A 21,912-nucleotide genomic window follows, 5' to 3' on the forward strand; every position below is an offset into this window, starting at 1 on the left:
AGTGTGTGCAAATGAAGTAAGGAGGTAAGGCAATAAATAGGCCAATAGTGGCGAAGTAATTACAATTTAGCAATTTACACTGTAGTGATATATGTGCAGATGGTGATGTGCAAGTAGATATACTGGTGTGCAAAAGAGCAGAAAAACAAATATGGGGATGAGGTAGGAAGTTGGTTGGATGGGCTATTTACAAATGGGCTGTGTACCGCTGCAGCTATCGCTAAGCTGCTCTGACAGCTGACGCTTAAAGTTAGTGAGGGTAATTTTAGGAAGAGAGGGTCCAGATTGTCTAGCCCAGCTGATTTGTAGGGATCCAGATTTTGCATCTCTTTCAGAACATCAGCTGTCTGGATTTGGATGAAGGAGAAGCGGGGGGTGCCGAGCTGTTGGCCGCCGAGCTGTTAGCCGGGGTCGGGGTTGCCAGGTGGAAAGCATGGCCAGCCGTAGAGAAATACTTATTGAAATTCTCGATTATCGTGGATTTATCAGTGGTAACAGTGTTTCCTAGTCTCAGTCCAGTGGGCAGCTAGGGGGAGGTACTCTTATTCTTTACAGTGTCCCAAAACTTTTGGGAATTAGTGCTGCAGGTTGCAAATTTCTGTTTGAAAAAGCTAGCCTTTGCTTTCCTAACTTTTGGTATTGGTGTATTGGTATTGTGTATTGGTTCCTGACTTCCCTGAAAAGTTGCATATCGCGGGGACTATTCGATGCTAGTGCAGTACGCCACAGGGTGTTTTTGTGCTGGTCAAGGGCAGTCAAGTCTGGAGTGAACCAAGGGCTATATCTGTTCTTAGTTCAACATATTTTGAAAGGGGCATGCTTATTTAAGATGGTGAGGAAAGCACTTTTAAAGAACAACCAGGCATCCTCTACTGACGGGATGAGGTCAATATCCTTCCAGGATTCCCGGGCCAGGTCGATTACAAAGGCCTGCTCGCAGAAGTGTTTTAGGGAGCGTTTGACAGTGATGAGGGGTGGTCGTTTGACCGCGGACCCATAACGGACGCAGGCAATGAGGGAGTGATCGCTGAGATCCTGGTTGAAAACAGCAGAGGTGTATTTAGAGGGCAAGTTGGTCAGGATAATATCTATGAGGGTGCCCATGTTTACGGATTTGGGGTTGTACCTGGTAGGTTKTTTGATAATTTGTGTGAGAMTGAGGGCATCTATCTTAGATTGTAGGATGGCCGGGGTGTTAAGTATATCCCAATTTAGGTCACCTAGCAGTATGAACTCCGACGATAGATGGGGGGCAATCAATTCACATATGGTGTGCTGCTTTCTGTTGTGGTGGGGCAGCCAGCGGAAAATAACGAGTGTAGGGGTTGGTAATGTTCTCTAGTTCCGCCGTGATTGGCTCAGTGTTTTGTCACTCATGGTGAAACTACGTCACCGAAAAATCTACAGGGAGAACTCGAAAATTCAAGCCCCTTGTGTGCTGCCATAGATTTACATTAGAAGTGCCCATCCGGCCTCCCGGGTGGCGCAGTGGTCTAGGGCACTGCATCGCAGTGCTAGCTGCGCCACCAGAGTCTCTGGGTTCGTGCCCAGGCTCTGTCGCAGCCGGCCGAGACCGGGAGGTCCGTGGGGCGACGCACAATTGGCATAGCGTCGTCCGGGTTAGGGAGGGTTTGGCCGGTAGGGATATCCTTGTCTCATCGCGCTCCAGCGACTCCTGTGGCGGGCCGGGCGCAGTGCSCGCTAACCAAGGGGGCCAGGTACACGGTGTTTCCTCCGACKCATTGGTGCGGCTGGCTTCCGGGTTGGAGGCGCGCTGTGTTAAGAAGCAGTGCGGCTTGGTTGGGTTGTGCTTCGGAGGACGCATGGCTTTCGACCTTCGTCTCTCCCGAGCCCGTACGGGAGTTGTAGCGATGAGACAAGTTAGTAATTACTAGCGATTGGATACCACGAAAATTGGGGAGAAAATGGGATAAAATTTAAAAATAAATAAAAAAAGTGCCCATCCAATAAGGCTCAATGTCATTGGCCATAGATAAAATGACATCAAATAACATTATACCTACCGTAGCTACTTTCAAAATATTAGCTAGCAAGCTAGACAAACAGTCATCGCCATGAATCAAGTCGGCAATCTACTGGCAAATCCTTTTCAATCCTTGTCATATGAAGCTAAATTATAGATAAAACGCATCGGTGCTCATCGGCCATTGGACATAAACATTACACAACAAGTTGGAAATAGCAAATTCAACAAAGAGTGGTTTGGAAGGAATCAGTGGCTAATTGAAAGCATTGCAAAGCAATCACTAGCCTGCCTTAAACCTTAAAAGGATAAACATTCACATGCAACACCATGGGCCAGGAAAGGTTGAATACATTGGCCATGCTGTCAATCCAGCATGACTTCTGCCGCGTTAAAAACAACTGGAAACTCGGAACTGGGAAATCTCAGACTTCAGTGAGTTCAAGACAACTGGGAACTCTGACAAAAAAATACATTTGGAATGTTATTCCAACTTGGAATTCCATGTCAGGAACTCAGGCCTCTTTCCAGAGCCCCGACCTGAAGATCACTGACGTCATGATCCGACCTTGTTTTTTTCAGAATTTCCAGTTGTCTTGAAAGCACCATAAATCCAGAGATTGCCAGACATTGATGACAAAGTTTGATGACAAAATTTGCCCACAAGAAGGACTGCGGCGCCACCTTCCTGTTCAAGTGAGCACAGCACAACAAGGTGAGTCCAAAAATGTTTTGTATGTCGCTGCATAAATTATGTAATATGCCAGGGAGATATGTATAATGTAGCTAAGAAAGTAATACTAAGTGTATGTTGTGTAGTAAGCTGTTAGTAGCCCATGTGCCTCACCCTAATAATTTGGTCCCTTTCCCCCTTATAACTTAGCCTACTGTTCTGACCTTGTGGTGCACATGTAGCCTATAGCCTGTTTTAGACAAATGTAGTCATTGAATATTTTAAGAGCTTTCATTGTCTGCTTATATGCCCCCTTTATTTATCCTACAGTTCTGACTTGGTGTACAGGGACAACACTGTAAGAACGGTCCATGTTCTGAATTCTGTCACTGTACATTTCAAAAGTGCGGAACAAATAGTTATATTGACTACATCTGTTTTACCTCACTCAATAATGTGTTAATCGAAATTACGGATTGCCTCTTATTCTCATCATTCTCTTATGCCATAGTTTGTAAATTTCAATTGTCAATAAAAACCACATTTGTTTAAAAAGGCAATAAATGAGGCTGAATTAACTGTTTTTGCTGCCAGACAAGGCTCCACTGATAGCCAGGTGTGACTGTGTTAAGGATTCACTCCATGGTGCTGAAAAGAAAGCCCTGCTGTTGGGACAGCTTTATGTAGGCCCTAACAGTTTATGGGCACCGTTTGTCACCTTTATAGTGCAATGAATGTATTGTTTAGTGTTGTGACTTTGCTGGCATGCATATAAAAAATGTTGAGTGTGCCCCAACAAGATTGACATGCTAAAATCGCAGGATAGTAACTTTTAAAAGTGAGATTTTCATTGGACATTTACACTAACATATTTATAAATGCCTAGGCCTTATTCAAAATAGACCATGTTTTGGTACTCAAATGCAAGTAGGCCCACTGTATAATAAATAAAACATCAAAAAGTCTATGCCGTTTCTAAATTTCWGAATTTTGGCGGGAGAGGGCAAACCATTTCAAATCGCATATGCACAGAGAAGGATTTTCCCGCACTGAAAGCTGGAAGTGACGTGCCTCCTTCGCGGTAAATGGTGCTGCATGCGACAGATGCCAGCTGAGAAATACAGCAACACAGAAATCTAAACAGGTGCAATTCAAACTTTCTTCGGAGCTGGCCAAGTAGAAGTTGTCACTATGTTGCACGCGTCACAGTCTGCATGTTGATGTAGAACATCCCTTGTTGCGCAACAACTTCAACGCGCGCCTTCCACCCCATCAGCTTTCTAAAGTTCCGCCCTCTGGAAAGACAGGTAATTTTACATGTTTATCGAACATTGCCTTCAGTTTGCGTGTTGATAAAATCATAKAAATTTGCCTACTTCGTAACTTAATTTACATGATTTTGTGCAAGATAAGGAATAACGTTAGTCTCTTACAAAAGCATTGACAGCAGAGCCTACAATCCTGCCTTGAAAGCCTAAATGTTGTATTCGACATCTATTCTATTTAGCTAGCCTGTCTGTTTGTTCAGTGTTTTGATAGCCGCAGCCATACTCTTGACCTGGTTACCAATGCACTTTCTATTGACATATCCTCCTGAATTGTTGTTACTTTCTGATCTGTGTATTTTTTACTACCTTGTTGCCCAACGCGTTATTAAGAGACGCTATCTTACCTCTGAAGTTGCTACAGATTTGATTGTGTATGAACAATACTCCACCACCTATTCTGCCTTCCTCTTGTGAGGATTTAGTTGATGACTTTAATAGCAAATTAAGCGCAACCATTAATGCCATAGCTCCAGTAAAGTTGAAAAGGCGCCACATCCAAACGGAGAGCCCCTTGGATGAGTGAGGAAACTAGTCAATTAAAGAGACATTTCAGAAAGACAGCAGAAGCAGAGAGAGTCGAAGTTGGTAGGGCCATTATGATATTTTGAGAGAAACTTGGCATATATAACAAGGCAATTAGAAATGACAGACTGGCTAATTTTTCTAACATGATCACTATTAATCTGAATAATTTGAGAGTGCTCTTCTCGACCATAGATGGCTTGATAAATCCAACCCCTGCAAGCCTATGCGAACTTTCCTCCACATCTAAATGTGATGGGATGACAGCATATTTTTAGAGATACCCAGCCTAATGTTGGTTATCAGTCAAGCAAGACCTGATGAGAAGTTTGATATGTGCCCTAGCCTACCARGCAAAGGCACTATAGATTTATTTTCCCTGGTTGACACAGACATGCTCAGGAAAGTGATATCACAATTTAAGCCTTCTACCTGCCTTCTTGATACCACCACCTTCTTCAAAACAGTTTAAATTGCATATCTGAAGAATTGTTACTCACTCCCTGTTCTGGGAACCCCTTCTGATGAAAAGTAATCTAGATTCTTTAGCTCTTAGCAATTGTTGGCCAATCTCCAGCCTTCCATTCTTAAGAAAAGTTCTGGATAAATTGGTTTTCAAACAGCTAAATTATTTTTTAAGTGCCAACTATATTTTGGAAATATTCCAATCTAGTTTTCATGCCCACCACAGCACAGCGACAGCCTTAGTTAAAGTGGTAAATTATCTTAGAGCCAACACAGATGCCAAACAGCTCTATGTCCTTGTACTCTTAGATTTAAGTGCTGCATTCGACACTGTTGACCATGATGTRCTTCTGGACAGGCTAGAAAGTGGGTTGTTATCTCCGATCCAGTTTTAAATTGGTTTAGGACCTCACAACTTCTTCCAGCTAAATCAAGACAAGACCAAGGTACTTATTATTGGAGCCAAAGCACAGAGAGAGACTCTAGCTGCACATTTTAATTCACYGGCAATAAATATAAAACATCAGATAAAAAAACCTAGGTGTAATTATTTATTCGGAACTAAATTTCGAATCACACATTAGGAATGTCACCAAAATAGCTTTTTACCACCTGAGGAACATTGCCACGGCGCGGCCGTTTCTCTCTCAGGCTGTAGCAGAGACCCATGCTTTTATTACAAGCATGCTTGTCTAATGTAATGCTATCATGTCTGGTCTACCCAGTAAAGCCATTGGTCAACTGCAAAACATACAGAATGCTACAGCACGGGTACTGACCAAGACCAGACGGAGAGCACACGTTACTCCGGTTTTAAGGTCTCTGCACTGGCTGCCTGTGAGTTTTAGAATTAATTTGAAGATTCTTCTATTGGTTTCTAAATTAATCTACGATTGTGCACCCCAATACATGTCAAACATGCTTTTAAGTTGTGTACCCAGTATGTTCCTCAGGTTCTCCGGCACTGCCTTTTAACTATCCCAAAGCCTAGGACCAAGAGGCATGGAGAGGCAGCCTTTAGTTACTATGCCCCCAGCCTCTGTGTAACGGATGTGAAATGGCTAGCTAGTTAGCGGGTACGCGCTAATAGCATTTCAATCMGTTACGTCACTTGCTCTGAGACCTGAAGTAGGGTTTCCCCTTGCTCTGCAAGGGCCGCGGCTTTTGTGGAGCGATGGGTAACGACGCTTCGTGGGTGTCAGTTGTTGATGTGTGCAGAGGGTCCCTGGTTCGCGCCCGTGTCGGGGCGAGGGGACAGTACTAAAGTTATACTGTTACATCTGGAATAGCCTGCCAGAGATCCTGAGGGAGGATGAAACTGTGGACATATTTAAGAGATCTTAAAATACATATTTTTATGTTTGTTTTTACTTACGGTGCTTTTTAGTTATTCAGTTTGTCAGTCTTAAAAAATTTTTTTTATCTTGTTATTTTTTTTGTAGTAAGTGTTTCAGCTTTTATTTTCAATGTTTTTTTTATTTGTTTTTTTCCCCTGTAAAGAACATTGTTGAATTCCAAATCTATAATGTACTGTCTAAATAAATCTCGATTTTATTTACGACACAACAATCACTTTATTATGTAATAATAATGATACATGGGACTTATATAGCACTTTTCAATTATCCAAAGTTGCTTTACAATATGTAGGCCTACCTTCATTCTAAATCACAATCAAAGTGATTGTTGTGTTATGAAGATACACTACATGACCAAAAGTATGTGGACACCTGCTTGTCGAACATTTAATTTCAAAATCATGATCATTAATATGGAGTTGGTCCCCCCCTTTGCAGCGATAACAGCCTCCACTCTTCTGGGAAGGCTTTCCACTAGATGTTGGAACATTGCTGCTGGGACTTGCTTCCATTCAGCCACGAGAGCACTAGTGAGGTCGGGCACTGATGTTGGGCGATTACGCTCGGCTCGCAGTCTGTGTTACAATTTATCCCAAAGGTGTTCGATGGGGTTGATGTCAGGGCCAGTCATGTTCTTCCACACCGATCTTGACAAACTATCTCCGTATGGACTTCGCTTTGTGCACAGGGGAATTGTCATGCTGAAACAGGAAAAGGCCTTCCCCAAACTGTTGCCACAAAGTTGGTAGCACAGAATTGTCGAAAATGTCATTGTATGATGTAGCATTAAGATTTCCCATCACTGGAACTAAGGAGCCTAAACCATGAAAAACAGCCCCAGACCATTATTTCTTATCCACCAAACTTTAGAGTTGGCACTATGCATTTGGGCAGGTAGCGTTCTCCTGGCATCCGCCAAACCCAGATTCGTCCGTCGGACTGCCAGATGGTGAAGCGTGATTAGTCACTCCAGAGAACACGTTTCCACTGCTCCAGAGTCCAATGGAGGCGAGCTTTACAACACTCTAGCCAATGCTTGGCATTGCACATGGCGATCTTATGTTTGTTTGAGGAAACCCATTTCATGAAGCTCCTGATGAACAGTTATTGTGCTGACATTGCTTCCAGAGGCAGTTTGGAACTTGGTAGTGGGTGTTGTAACAGAGGACAAACAATTTTTATGTGCTTCAGCACTTGGTGGTCCCGTTCTGTGAGCTTGTGTGGCCTACCACTTTGTGGCTGAGTCGTTGTTGCTACTAGACGTTTCCACATTACAATAACAGTACTTAAAGTTCACTGGGGCAGCTCTAGCAGGGTAGAAATTTGACGAACTGACTTGAACTGATCCTATGACGGTGCCACATTGAATATCACTGAGCTCTTCAGTAAGGCCATTCTACTGCCAATGTTTGTCTATGGAGATTGCATGGCTGTGTGCTCGATTGTATAAACCTGTCAGCAACGGGTGTTGCTGAAATAGCCAAATCCACTAATTTGAAGGGGTGTCCATACTTTTCTCTCTCTCTGTGTGTGTGTGTAATTCCAAAAGAAACGCCATCTTGATTTAGAGTCAGGAATTAACTAATATTATTTTTTTATTTTTTTTATTTTTTATTTCACCTTTATTTAACCAGGTAGGCTAGTTGAGAACAAGTTCTCATTTGCAACTGCGACCTGGCCAAGATAAAGCATAGCAGTGTGAACAGACAACACAGAGTTACACATGGAAGTAGAACATAAAACAATCAATAACATGGTAAAAGAAAGAGAATCTATATACAATGTGTGCAAAAGGCATGAGGTAGGCAATAAATCGAATAATTACAATTTAGCAGATTAACACTGGAGTGATAAATCATCAGATGATCATGTGCAGGAAGAGATACTGGTGTGCAAAAGAGCAGAAAAGTAAATAAATAAAAAGCAGTATGGGGGGTGAGGTAGGTAAATTGGGTGGGTAGTTTACAGATGGACTATGTCAGCTGCAGCGATCGGTTAGCTGCTCGGATAGCAGATTTTTAAAGTTGTTGAGGGAGATAAAAGTCTCCAACTTCAGAGATTTTTGCAATTCGTTCCAGTCGCAGGCAGCAGAGAACTGGAAGGAAAGGCGTCCAAATGAGGTTTTAGCTTTAGGATGATCAGTGAGATACACCTGCTGGAGCGCGTGCTGCGGTGGGTGTAGCCATCGTGACCAGTGAACTGAGATAAGGCGGCACTTTACCTAGCATAGCCTTGTAGATGACCTGGAGCCAGTGGGTCTGACGACGAACATGTAGCGAGGGCCAGCCGACTAGGGCATACAGGTCGCAGTGGTGGGTCGTATAAGGTGCTTTAGTACAAAACGAATGGCACTGTGATAAACTGCATCCAGTTTGCTGAGTAGAGTGTTGGAAGCTATTTTGTAGATGACATCGCCGAAGTCGAGGATCGGTAGGATAGTCAGTTTTACTAGGGTAAGTTTGGCGGCGTGAGTGAAGGAGGCTTTGTTGCGGATAGAAAGCCGATTCTTGATTTGATTTTGGATTGGAGATGTTTGATATGAGTCTGGAAGGAGAGTTTGCAGTCTAGCAGACACCTAGGTACTTATAGATGTCCACATATTCTAGGTCGGACCGTCCAGGGTGGTGATGCTAGTCGGGCGTGCGGGTGCAGGCAGCGAACGGTTGAAAAGCATGCATTTGGTTTTACTAGCGTTTAAGAGCAGTTGGAGGCCACGGAAGGAGTGTTGTATGGCATTGAAGCTCGTTTGGAGGTTAGATAGCACAGTGTCCAAGGAAGGGCCGGAAGTATAGAATGGTGTCGTCTGCGTAGAGGTGGATCAGGGAATCGCCCGCAGCAAGAGCAACATCATTGATGTATACAAGAGAAAAGAGTCGGCCCGAGAATTGAACCCTGTGGTACCCCCATAGAGACTGCCAGAGGACCGGACAACATGCCCTCCGATTTGACACACTGAACTCTGTCTGCCAAAAGTAGTTGGTGAACCAGGCAAGGCAGTCATTAGAAAAACCGAGGCTACTGAGTCTGCCGATAAGAATATGGTGATTGACAGAGTCGAAAGCCTTGGCCAGGTCGATGAAGACGGCTGCCACAGTAATGTCTTTTATCGATGGCGGTTATGATATCGTTTAGTACCTTGAGCGTGGCTGAGGTGCACCCGTGACCGGCTCGGAAACCGGATTGCACAGCGGAGAAGGTACGGTGGGATTCGAGATGGTCAGTGATCTGTTTGTTGACTTGGCTTCGAAGACCTTAGATAGGCAGGGCAGGATGGATTATAGGTCTGTAACAGTTTGGGTCCAGGGTGTCTCCCCCTTTGAAGAGGGGGATGACCGCGGCCTGTTTCCAATCCTTGGGGATCTCAGATGATACGAAGGAGAGGTTGAACAGGCTGGTAATAGGGGGTGCGACAATGGCGGCGGACAGTTTCAGAAATAGGGGGTCCAGATTGTCAAGCCCAGCTGATTTGTATGGGTCCAGGTTTTCAGCTCTTTCAGAACATCTGCTATCTGGATTTGGGTAAAGAGAAAGCTGGGGAGGCTTGGGCGAGTAGCAGCGGGGGGCGGGGCTGTTGGCCAAGGTTGGAGTCGCCAGGAGGAAGGCATGGCCAGCCATTGAGAAATGCTTGTTGAAGTCTTCGATTATCACGGATTTATCGGTGGTGACCGTGTTACCTAGCTTCAGTGCAGTGGGCAGCTGGGAGGAGGTGCTCTTGTTCTCCATGGACTTTACAGTATCCCAGAACTTTTTGGAGTTAGAGCAACAGGATGCGAATTTCTGCTTGAAAAAGCTGCGCTTTGCTTTCCTGACTGACTGCGTGTATTGGTTCCTGACTTCCTGAACAGTTGCATATCGCGGGGGCTCTTCGATGCTATTGCAGTTCGCCACAGGATGTTTTTGTGCTGGTCGAGGGAGTCAGGTCTGGAGTGAACCAAGGGCTATATCTGTTCTTGGTTCTGCATTTTTTGAACGGAGCATGCTTGTCTAATATGGTGAGGAAGTAACATTTAAAGAATGACCAGGCATCCTCAACTGAGGGATGAGGTCAATATCCTTCCAGGGTACCCGGGCCAGGTCGATTAGAAAGGCCTGCTCGCAGAAGTGTTTTAGGAGCGTTTGACAGTGATGAGGGGTGGTCGTTTGACCGCGGACCCGTGGCGGATACAGGCAATGAGGCAGTGATCGCTGAGAATCTTGATTGAAGACAGCAGAGGTGTATTTGGAGGGCAGGTTGGTCAGGATAATGTCTATTAGGGTGCCCATGTTTACGGATTTGGGGTTGTACCTGGTGGGTTCCTTGATGATTTGTGTGAGATTGAGGGCATCAAGCTTGGATTGTAGGACTGCCGGGTGTTAAGCATATCCCAGTTTAGGTCACCTAACAGAACAACTCTGAAGCTAGATGGGAGCGATCAATTCACAGATGGTGTCCAGGGCACAGCTGGGAGCTGAGGGGGGTCGGTAGCAGGCGGGCAACGTGAGAGACTTATTTCTGGAGAGATTAATTTTTAAAATTAGAAGTTCGAACTGTTTGGGCATAGACCTGGAAAGTATGACAGAACTTTGCAGGCTATCTCTGCAGTAGATTGCAACTCCTCCCCCTTTGCAGTTCTATCTTGACGGAAAGTGTTATAGTTGGGTATGGAAATCTCAGAATTTTTGGTGGCCTTCTTAAAGCCAGGATTCGACATGGCAAGGACATCAGGATTGGCAGAGTGTGCTAAAGCGGTGAGTAAGGCAAACTTAGGGGAGGAGGCTTCTGATGTTGACATGCATGAGGCCAAGGCTTTTTCGATCACAGAAGTCAACAAATGAGGTGACTGGGGACATGCAGGGCCTGGGTTTACCTCCACATCACCCGAGGAACAGAGGAGTAGTAAGATGAGGGTGCGGCTAAAGGCTATAAAAACTGGTCGCCTAGAGCGTTGGGGACAAAGAATAAAAGGAGCAGATTTATGGGCGTGGTAGAATAGATTCTGGGCATAATGTGCAGACAGGGGTATGGAGGGGCGCGGGTACAGCGGAGGCAGGCCCAGGCACTGGGTGATGATAAGAGAGGTTGTATCTCTGGACATGCTGGTCTCAATGGGTGAGGTCACCGCATGTGTGGGGGGTGGGACAAAAGGGGTATCAGAGGTACGGAGAGTGGAACTACAGGGTCCATTGCAAACCAAAACAATGATAATGATAGCTAGCCTGAACAACAGTATGCAAGGCATATTGATATTTGAGAGAGACATACAATAAGGCATAAAGTGATTGCAGGTCTTGATTGGGAGAGCTAGCTAAAAACACAGGTAAGATAACAGCAGCAATAACAGGGTGCTAGTCTAACACAGCAACAACAGGTAAAAAATGGCGACGACTAGGCAGAGAGGGTCGGATTAACTACACACAGATCCTGAGTTAAAGCACAGAGCCGACAGATAAAACACAAATAAACAGAATGGAGTACCGTGAATTAATGGACAGTCAAGCATGCATCAGCTATGTAGCCAAGTGATCATAGTGTCCAGGGGCAGCCGTGAGTGGAGCAGAGCCTCCACTAAGCTAGCACGCGGCGTTTAAAGTTAGTAGCCCGGGGGGGTGGTCTGCTCAGACGGAGGGGGTCTGCTCAGACGTGGTCGTGTCGACAGGAATCCAGAGAATCCAAGCCGAATGGCGAAAGAGAGGTTGTGAATTGTAGAATTGTGTTTGCTAACTGGTGCTAGCTTCGTGGCAGTGGCGCTAACTGCGCTAGCTGGTAGACCTCTTCGGCTAGCCGGCAGATGGGCCTAGCTCGAGGCTAGCTCAAGGCTAACTGGTGTTGCTTCGGTACAGAGGTGTTAGCCAGTAGTAGCCACTCGTTGCAGCTAGCTAGCTGTGATAATACGGTGTAATTGTCCAGAGCTTGCATCAGGAATCCGGTGATGTGGTAGAGAAAAAGCAGTCCTATATGCTCTGGGTTGATATCGCGCTTGCAGACTGGCAGGTATTGGCCCGGTATTGAAGCTGGCTGTGTCCGAGTTAAGGGCGAAGACCGCAGCAGTGGCTAACTGACTACTAGCTAGTAGCTAGTTATCTGGCTAGCTTCTGATTGGGGTTACGGTTCTAAAGTATATAAAAAAAATAGCAGGTCCGTACCACATTGGGTGAGGCGGAATGTAGGAATGTATATTCAGTTCCTAGATGGAAAGTGAAATTAAAATAAATACGAAATGTATACGAAATGTATACGAAAAATACGAATACTATTTACACGGGACAAGACAGGACAAAGACACATCCGACTGCTACGCCATCTTGGATTAGGTAAAACACTACAGATCTGGGTGACCAGGCTAATAGTATTGGGAATCACTGGGAGGATTAGTGATAGCTAGCCCAAGATGTACTCTTAAGGAGCCTAACGTTACCATTACTCCTTAAGGTCCAAGGACCTTATGTTATTTTCAGAGGTAGGCTGGCTCTGGCAGCCAAAACAGCCATATGCATTCTGCAATATGGACGGGAATAACAGTAACCAAATTTTTTTTTTACATAAAACATCTTACTGTGCTGTTATTTTTAGTTTTTATAAACTCAGTGGAAAACATTCTCTTCATTCAGCGCCACTCTAATCTTGAGGAGCGTTTCTTTAAAACATGCATCCAATCCCCTTGATTCCTTACATAATAGATGTATTTTATATAGTGCTTTTCATACAGAATCTTCTGCTTTTAAAAAACAAACAAAAACATATGAATGAAGCTGGCAGMTCATGGGAGATGGTTTTCCACAGCCAGATAAAATGACTCACCAATAATACTAATGTACAGCAGTGGAGGCTGCTGAGGGGATGACGGCTCATAATAATGGCTGGAACGGGGCGAACGGAATGGCGTCAAACACATGGAAACCATGTGTTTTGTATTTGATACCATTCCACTCATTCCTCTCCAGCTGTTACCAGGAGCCCATCCTCCCAATTAAGGAGCCACCATCCTCCTGAGTTTACATCTGCACTAGCCATCTTCATACTCAATATCTGCAGCTTTACTTGTAATATCTTATGAAGCCAGTAGATGGCAGTGCAGCCTAAGAGCCCAGCCCCTGTTATCAGATATGTGCTTGTTCGACAGTGCAGGCAACTGCTTAATGACTGATCTACAAATCACCTTGCATCATAAATAACAACTTATTATTATTTGTAGAGTCAGTCACAATTTACATCATGGTTTTGACGCTCTCTAACACTTCCAATGACACCATTCATTCCTATGTAAAAACTCAATAGCGCATTGAAGCCAAATTTAAATCTGTTAAAATGGCGTCTCATAGAGACATAACATGCACAGTTAGAGCTACTCCAGGAAGTGACTTTGCAGGGTAGCTCAGTGCTGCCCCTCTCATTGTGTAACTCAAGTTGAAGGCCGACTGTGGGGCCCTGCAGGCTGCCATTAGCAACTAAATGATCCTTAACTTCTGTGTGCAAATTATTATTTATTTTAATTTTAATTAAATAATTGGTTCAAGGACATAAGTCTGGTGTATAAGAAGCAATTATTGGTAACGTGATTGTCTTAGAATGTTTATTTTACTTAGATGAAGATTGACCATGAAGATTTTTCCATTTACTATAATGGTGGATCCTGTTTTCTGATAACGATGCCTGCAGTACCGCGGTCGACCTTGAACCGCCGTGGCTTCAATGAGAGGGGGCAAGCGTTCTCCACTGGGTAGCAGTAAAACTTCAAGTTCACKGTTCCAACAGTTTACATACCTGTCCAATGAGTAGTATCCAAGGATGTATATAAACCCTGGATTGATGATGCTATGTATTGGCCATTGAGAGGCTTTGAAGCCACCGGTCGACATATTGGCACTAGGGTTGGGCCGATATATGATTAAATCGAATATCGTGATATTTGACATTGACGATACATCGTGACTCGCAAAACGATATATCATGATGTGAAACACTATACTCTATTTGAACTTTTCAATTCAAAACAGTGCAGTTTTATCAGTTGGGCTGTATCAATATGTTGAAAAGTAAGTCTTAATTAATTTGCTTCTTATGGCTGCAATCCCGTTAACGGGATCGATATGACAACAGCCAGTGAAAGTGCAGGGCGCCAAACAGAGATCTCATAATTAAAATTCCTGAAACATACATGTATRTTACACCATTTTAAAGGTAATCTGTTGTTAATCCCACCAAAGTGTCCGATTTCAAATAGGCTTTTCAGCGAAAGCACCACAAACGATTATGTTAGGTCACCGCAAAATCACAGACAAACACAGTCATTTTTCCAGCCAAAGACAGGAGTCACAAAAAGCAGAAATAGAGATAAAATTAATCACTAACCTTTGATGATCTTCATCAGATGACACTCATAGGACTTCATGTTACACAATACATATATGTTTTGTTCGATTAAGTTCATATTTATATCCAAAAACCTCAGTTTACATTGGCGCCATGTTAAGAAATGCCTCCAAAATATTCTGAGAAATTGCAGAGAGCCACGTCAAATAACATAATACTCATCATAAACTTTGATGAAAGATACATGTTTTACATAGAATTAAAGATACACTTGTTCTTAATGCAACCGCTGTGTCAGATTTCAAAAAAGCTTTACGGCAAAACACAATATTCAATCATCTGAAAACAGCGTTCAGCCACAAAAGCAAGCCATACAGTTACCCGCCAAATTGTGCAGTCAACAAAACTCATAAAAAGCATTATAAATCTTACTTACCTTTGCTGATCTTCGTCGGAATGCACTCCCAGGACTCCCCACTTCAACAAGAAATGTTTGTTTGTTTGGTAATGTCCATCATTTATGTCCAAATAGCTATTTTTTGTTAGCGTGTTTGGTAAACAAATCCAACGTCAGGAAGCGCGTTAACTAAAGCTGACGAAATGTCCAAAAGTTCGAACAGTCAGTAGAAACATGTCAAACGATGTATTGAATCAATCTTTAGAATGTTTTTAACATAAATCTTGAATAACATTCCAACCGGAGAATTACATTGACTTCAGATGAGCGATGGAACAGAGCTCCCTCTCATGTGAACGCGCATGGTCAGAGCATGGTCAGGTCATGGCAGACCTGACTAATTCCCCTCTCATTCGGCACCCCTTCACAGTAGAGGCATCAGACAAGGTTCTACGACTGTTGACATCTAGTGGAAGCCGTAGGAAGTGCAAACTCATCCATATCTCGCTGTGAATTCAATAGGATCTTGGTTGAAAATCGACCAGCCTCAGAATTCCCACTTCCTGTTTGGATTTTTTCTCAGGTTTTTGCCTGCCATATGAGTTCTGTTATACTCACAGACATCATTCAAACAGTTTTAGAAACGCCAGAGTGTTTTCTATCCAATACGAATAATAATATGCATATATTAGCAACTGGGACTGAGGAGCAGGCAGTTTACTATGGGCACCTCTGTGCCCCTTTCATCCAAGCTACTCAATACTGCCCCTGCAGCCATAAGAAGTTAAATAAGCCTTATGTTTTTCCATACTAAGGTTGTTTAATTAAAATGTGACTATAATATCGTAAATAAGCACAAATTGCAGTCTGTAAGTATCTAGTCATTAACGGTGTGAACCGATTCTGACGGATATCATGATATTTGGAGTAGCATATCATAGAAGAGGTCTCCCCAAATATCACCTCATCCTAATTGGCACACCCCAGAAGGAACAGTCCTCCATGGGAATGAATGGAATTCTACAGCATTTCAATTAAAGGTTTCATGGCCAAAGTTACATGTATTTTTTTGGTTGAAGTGGGTACAGTAACATTACTTATCTCAAAAAAAGTATACGTTAAAGGTGCAATAATATTGCAAATTTGCAAGTAACTATTTCACTGTACCGTTTACACCTTCTGTATCCTGTGTATGTGACAAACTTCGATTTTATTGATATAGTGTGTGTGTTTACCASAGACAGTAATGTTAAGAACAACATATCCTGCATCAAAGTCAGATTAGGATAAAGGCCAAGGACTAGTGTGTATTTTCGCGACTACTTTCACCTCTTTTAGTCTTGAAATCTTTGGTTGTTTACTACATTGCCTTACTCTCTCTGTTTAGCACATGGCGTCACATGTGAATCCTTAGAGATGGGTGGGGCTAAGGCTTAAGAGGATGTGAACGATGCTGAATGGGTGTAGACAAAGAAGAGCTCTCCAGTAAGTGTACCAAAACATTCAAGGGCCATTTTCTCCAAAGTGGGGTTACAAGTTGATCAACTTTTTCAAAGCAGAATCACTTTCCCATTGTTCCTCAACTGCAGTGTATGAAACGCCATTTTCTAGCTCTGAGTCTGTACTTTTATACAATGTAAAAATAAAATAAAAACACAATTTCAAATTATAAAAAAAATAATAAAAAACTTTTTACCCCTTTTTCTCCCCAATTTCGTGATATCCAATTGGTAGTTGCAGTCTTGTACCATCGCTGTAACTCCCTTACGGATCTGTTGCTTTTAAAAAACAAATGAAGGAAGCTGGGAGTTCATGGGAGATGGTTTTCCACAGCCAGATAAAATGACTGTCACACCAATAATACTAATGTACAGCAGTGGAGGCTGCTGAGAGGAGAACGGCTCATAATAATGGCTGGAACGGCGTGAACGGAATGAAATCATTGATACCATTCCACTCATTCCTCTCCAGCCGTTACCAGGAGCCTGTCCTCCCCAATTTAAGGCACCACCATCCTCCTGTGATGTAAACTCATCAAAAAAAGAAACGTCCTCTCACTGTCAACTGTGTTAATTTTCAGCAAACTTAACATGTGTAAATATTTGTATGAACATAACAAGATTTAACAACTGAAACATAAACTGAACAAGTTCCACAGACATGTGACTAACAGAAATTGAATAATGTGTCCCTGAACAAAGGGGGGGGGGGGTCAAAATCAAAAGTAACAGTCAGTATCTGGTGTGGCCAGATAAGTACTGCAGTGATTCACCTCCTCATGCACTGCACCAGATTTGCCAGTTCTTGCTGTGAGATGTTACCCCACTCTTCCACCAAGGCACCTGCAAGTTCCCGGACATTTCTGGGGGTAATGGCCCTAGCCCTCACCCTCCGATCCAACATGTCCCAAACAAACTCAATTGGGATTGAGATCCGGGCTCTTCGCTGGCCATGGCAGAACACTGACATTCCTGTCTTGCAGGAAATCATGCACAGAAACAAAAAAGAGCAGTATGGCTGGTGGCATTGTCATGCTGGAGGGTCATGTCAGGATGAGCCTGCAGGAAGGGTACCACATGAGGGAGGAGGATGTCTTCCCTGTAACATGCAATGACAACAAGCTCAGTCCGATGATGCTGTGACACACCGCCCCAGACCATGACGGACCCTCCACCTCCAAATCGGTCCCGCTCCAGAGTACAGGCCTAAGTGTAACGCTCATTCCTTCGACGATAAACGCGAATCCGACCATCAACCCTGGTGAGACAAAACCGCGACTCGTCAGTGAAGAGCACTTTTTGCCAGTCCTGTCTGGTCCAGCAACGGTGGGTTTGTGCCCATAGATGACGTTGTTGCCGGTGATGTCTGGTGAGAACAGGCCTACAAGGCCTCAGTCCAGTCTATTGCGGACAGTCTGAGCACTGATGGAGGGATTGTGCGTACCTGGTGTAACTCGGGCAGTTGTTGCCATCCTGTACCTGTCCCGCAGGTGTGATGTTCAGATGTAGCGATCCTGTGCAGGTGTCGTTACACGTGGTCTGCCACTACGAGGACGATCAGCTGTCCATCCTGTCTACCTGTAGTGCTGTCTTAGGTGTCTCACAGTACGGACATTGCAATTTATTGCCCTGGCTACATCTGTATGCCTCCTTGCAGCATGCCTAAGGCACGTTCACGCAGATGAGCAGGGACCCTGGGCATCTTTCTTTTGTTGTTTTTCAAAGTCAGTAGAAAGGCCTCTTTAGTGTCCTAAGTTTTCATAACTGTGACCTTAATTGCCTACCGTCTAACAGACTGTTAGTGTCTTAACGACCGTTCCACAGGTGCATGTTCATTACTTGTTTATGGTTCATTGAACAAGCATGGGAAACAGTGTTTAAACGCTTTACAATGAAGATCTGTGAAGTTATTTGGATTTTGACMAATTGTCTTTGAAAGACAGGGTCCTGAGAAAGGGACGTTTCTTTTTTTTGCTGAGTTTACCTCTGCACTAGCCATCTTCATACTCAATATCTACAGCTTCACCTGTAGAATCTTAGGAAGCCAGTACATGGCAGTGCAGCCTAAGAGCCCAGCCTCTTATCGGCTACGGGCTTATTCGACAGTGCAGGCAACTGCTTAATGACTGATATACAAATCACCTTGCATCATAAATAACAACTCATTGGGAGAGGCGAACGTCGAGAGCCATGCATCCTCTGAAACACGTCCCTTCCAAGCCGCACTGCTTCTTGACACACTGCTCGCTTAACCCAGAATCCAGCCGCACCAATTTCAGTTTATGACAAAACAAGCAGTTTAGAGAATCATTGAACCATCTAAACCTCTGTGAAATAACTTTTCAATCACCAGCAATATTGTATTTCCAGATGTTTGAAGTTGGTGTACAAAACGGAATGTAAAAGATGCAAAAACGAAACTTAAGAACAGGAAGCTTAGACATAGAGCACATAGAACAGATCTATCGCTTCTTATATTTGCCTTTGATGAGTGACAGATCTTTAACTCACATTTCTATGTGAATTTGGTCGGGTCGCCTAAAAAGTTACACTTTTCAGCTTTTAAAGCTTTTTTTATACATGTTTTATTTTTATTTGTATGTTTAGCTCATATAATATTTTAAAGTATGCATTAACCTCTACGGAATTGGTGCCCGCCACACTGCCCCCCCCCCCCACGGGACGACTGAGCTAATGTGATTAGCATGACGTTGTAAGTAACAAGAAAAGTTCCCAGGACATAGACATATCTGATATGGGCAGAAAGCTTAACTTCTTGTTAATATAACTGCACTGTCCAATTTACAGTAGCTATTACAGTGAAAGAATACCATGCTATTGTTTGAGGAGAGTGCACAGTTATGTACTTCAAAATGTATCAATAAACCAATTTGGTACATTTGGGAAGACTTGATACAACATTTTCAATTTAAAGTTTTATTAAGTTTTCTTGTTTTTCAATCAACCAACAAAACACATTCCACATTCACAGATGTGACAGACTTTAAAACATTTTTTTTTTTTTTAAATATATAATAATAATACAAATTTTAAAAAAATAGTTATATATATATATATACATACACACAAAGAATAATTATTACAACATTTTAAATTTAAAACTTGCAGCAGCACTATCAAGGTTCTTATTAGCTATTTCCAGCCTTAGCTGAGACAACGAGCAAATAATCCGTTTTTAGATTTTACAGCACCTTACACAACATGCATCTGCTCATCTCCCTAATCACCCCATTCACTCTGTCCAATTTGAAATATAGTTGAGTAGTGGAGACCAGAGTCTATCAAACTTGAGCTGTCTCTTGCGGAGGTCATAAGTGAGCTTTTCAAGAGGGAGAAAGTCAACAATCTGGTCAATCCACATTTTAAATGTAGGAGAGGTATTAGAGGCCCACAATAGAAGAATACATTTCTTAGCAAAGTATGTAATGGTCATAAGCAAATTTTCTCTGTCAGGATCAAGAACGAAGTCCTGCTGGGCCATATTTTCTGGCAGCAGTATGTATAAATTGCCAAAATCTGTCAATCTCTCTACAGCTCCAAAATACATACATATAGGTTCCCCTTTCAGAAGTACATTCTTTTACAGTTAGGAGAAATGTCTGTTTTCATTCTATGGAGTCTCAAGGGAGTGTAATAACATTTGTAATTAGATTCTTTCATTTTTACATTAGTAGAGGAGCAGTATACCCTGTCGCAAACCTCCGCCCATAACTCATCACTGATAGTCAGACCAAGGTCCTTTAACCAGATTATTTTCAAAGGCGTAAAGGAGGAGCCTCCTTTCTCAGAAAGGAGTCTATAGAATAAGATATTTTGCCTTTAATGGATTGTGCTGTGACAAGAACGGTTTCAACTTCATTCAACTGAGTTCTAAACCTCCTCTTGGAAGTAAATGAGAAATGACATGTCTAATTTGAAGATATTTTAAAAAAATAATTAAAAAATAATAATTTAAATGGGATTTGGCACATTGAATTCACTGCAGAGCAGGATCTTGAAAGGATTTCAGTGTAGTGGTCTTCTGATGAAATGGGTCTGAAAAGGTCCTGATTCCTAGAGTATGCCAAAGATTAAAGTTGGCATCCCTCAGGGCTTTTGGCAAGTCTGGGTTGCCTACTATAGGTGAGTGAGAACATATTGGGAGGAAATGCCCAGGTATTTCTTACAGTCCTCCACGCTAGTAGGGTGCTGTAAATCACAAAGGTTTTGGCTATGTTGCCCACTCACTAAAGTTATTAATGAATATAATTCAGCTTAGAAGCCCAATCCTGTGGTTCATTGCCACTATCTGAATCCACGTTGACTCTTGTCTGTTTGTGATCCATGTTAGCATGTTGCAGATTTGGGCAGACCAGTAGTACAATTGAAGGAGGGAAGGGCAAGACCACCCTTAGATTCAGGTTTCGATAGAGTGGAGAACTTGATCCTAGTTTTTTATTGCCCCATATAAATTTGTGGTGCTTTGGTAGTTGTTTTGAAAAAGGAAGCTGGGAGATAGCATGGAGCATCTGAAATAAATAGTTCAGTCTAGGGAGGATGTTCATACGGATGACATTTATTCTTCCTACTAAGCTAATTGGAGGGAGATCCAGGTTTGGAGATCGTTCTTGATTCGATCCAGGAGTGGAAGATAATTCTCCTTGAAAAGGCTATCAGATCTGGTGTTATGAAGATCCAAGTATTGAAACCCTGGTGTCTTCCATTGGAATGGCATAGTGTCTTCATAGAGCTGGTGAGTGTAATATTGAGAGGGCAGACAGTGGATTTGTTAAATTGATCTTATAACCTGAAAACGTGCCATACTGAGCAATTGTGTCTAAAATGGATGAAGGGATTTCTCAGGGTTGGATATGTTGAGCAAGACATCATCCGCGTAAAGCGAAATCTTGTGCTGCAGGCCGCCTGCAGGAACACCTATAATACTGGATTGCTCCTTATCAACTCTGCCAGAGGCTCCGCCCCAACAAGTAGAGCAGGGGGACAGCGAGCACCCTTGTCTTGTGCCCGTCCCAAAGGGAATCTGTCAGAGTTCAGGCCGTAGTAGTCACCATGGCCTTTGGATGAGAGTTTGGTGATTATCCATTTAATAAAGTTTGGCCATATTGAACTTTTCTAAGACTGAGAACAGAAAGCTCCACTCCATCCTGTCGAACGCCTTCTCAGGATCCAGTGAAGCCAGCAGGACAGGGGTCTTCTGTGCATTTACTTGATCAATAATATCAAAAAGACGGCGAATGTTATCAGAAGAGTATCTGTCTCTAAAATCCAGTTTGGTCCGCTTTTATTATTTTGGGAAGAAGAGTGTTTAGTCTTTTGGCGAGCAATTTGGTAATTATTTTGTTGTCGAAATCCAACAAGCTTATGGCCGGAAGGAG

General features: G+C 43.1%; 1 protein-coding gene across 1 annotated transcript in view; it reads left to right on the plus strand.

Annotated features, from left to right (window-relative positions):
• Positions 1-3,879: 3,879 nt before the first annotated feature.
• The window catches only part of si:dkey-103i16.6 (SIRT1 domain-containing protein), a 41,061-nt gene continuing 23,028 nt past the window's right edge, over positions 3,880-21,912 (plus strand). The window contains exon 1 of the mRNA XM_023985634.2: positions 3,880-3,964. The gene's annotated coding sequence lies outside the window, so the exon portion shown is untranslated. The remainder of the gene's footprint in view (positions 3,965-21,912) is intronic.

The sequence above is a fragment of the Salvelinus sp. IW2-2015 genome, linkage group LG4q.1:29 (genome assembly GCF_002910315.2).
Source record: "Salvelinus sp. IW2-2015 linkage group LG4q.1:29, ASM291031v2, whole genome shotgun sequence".
NCBI classification, from domain to species: Eukaryota; Metazoa; Chordata; class Actinopteri; order Salmoniformes; family Salmonidae; genus Salvelinus; species Salvelinus sp. IW2-2015.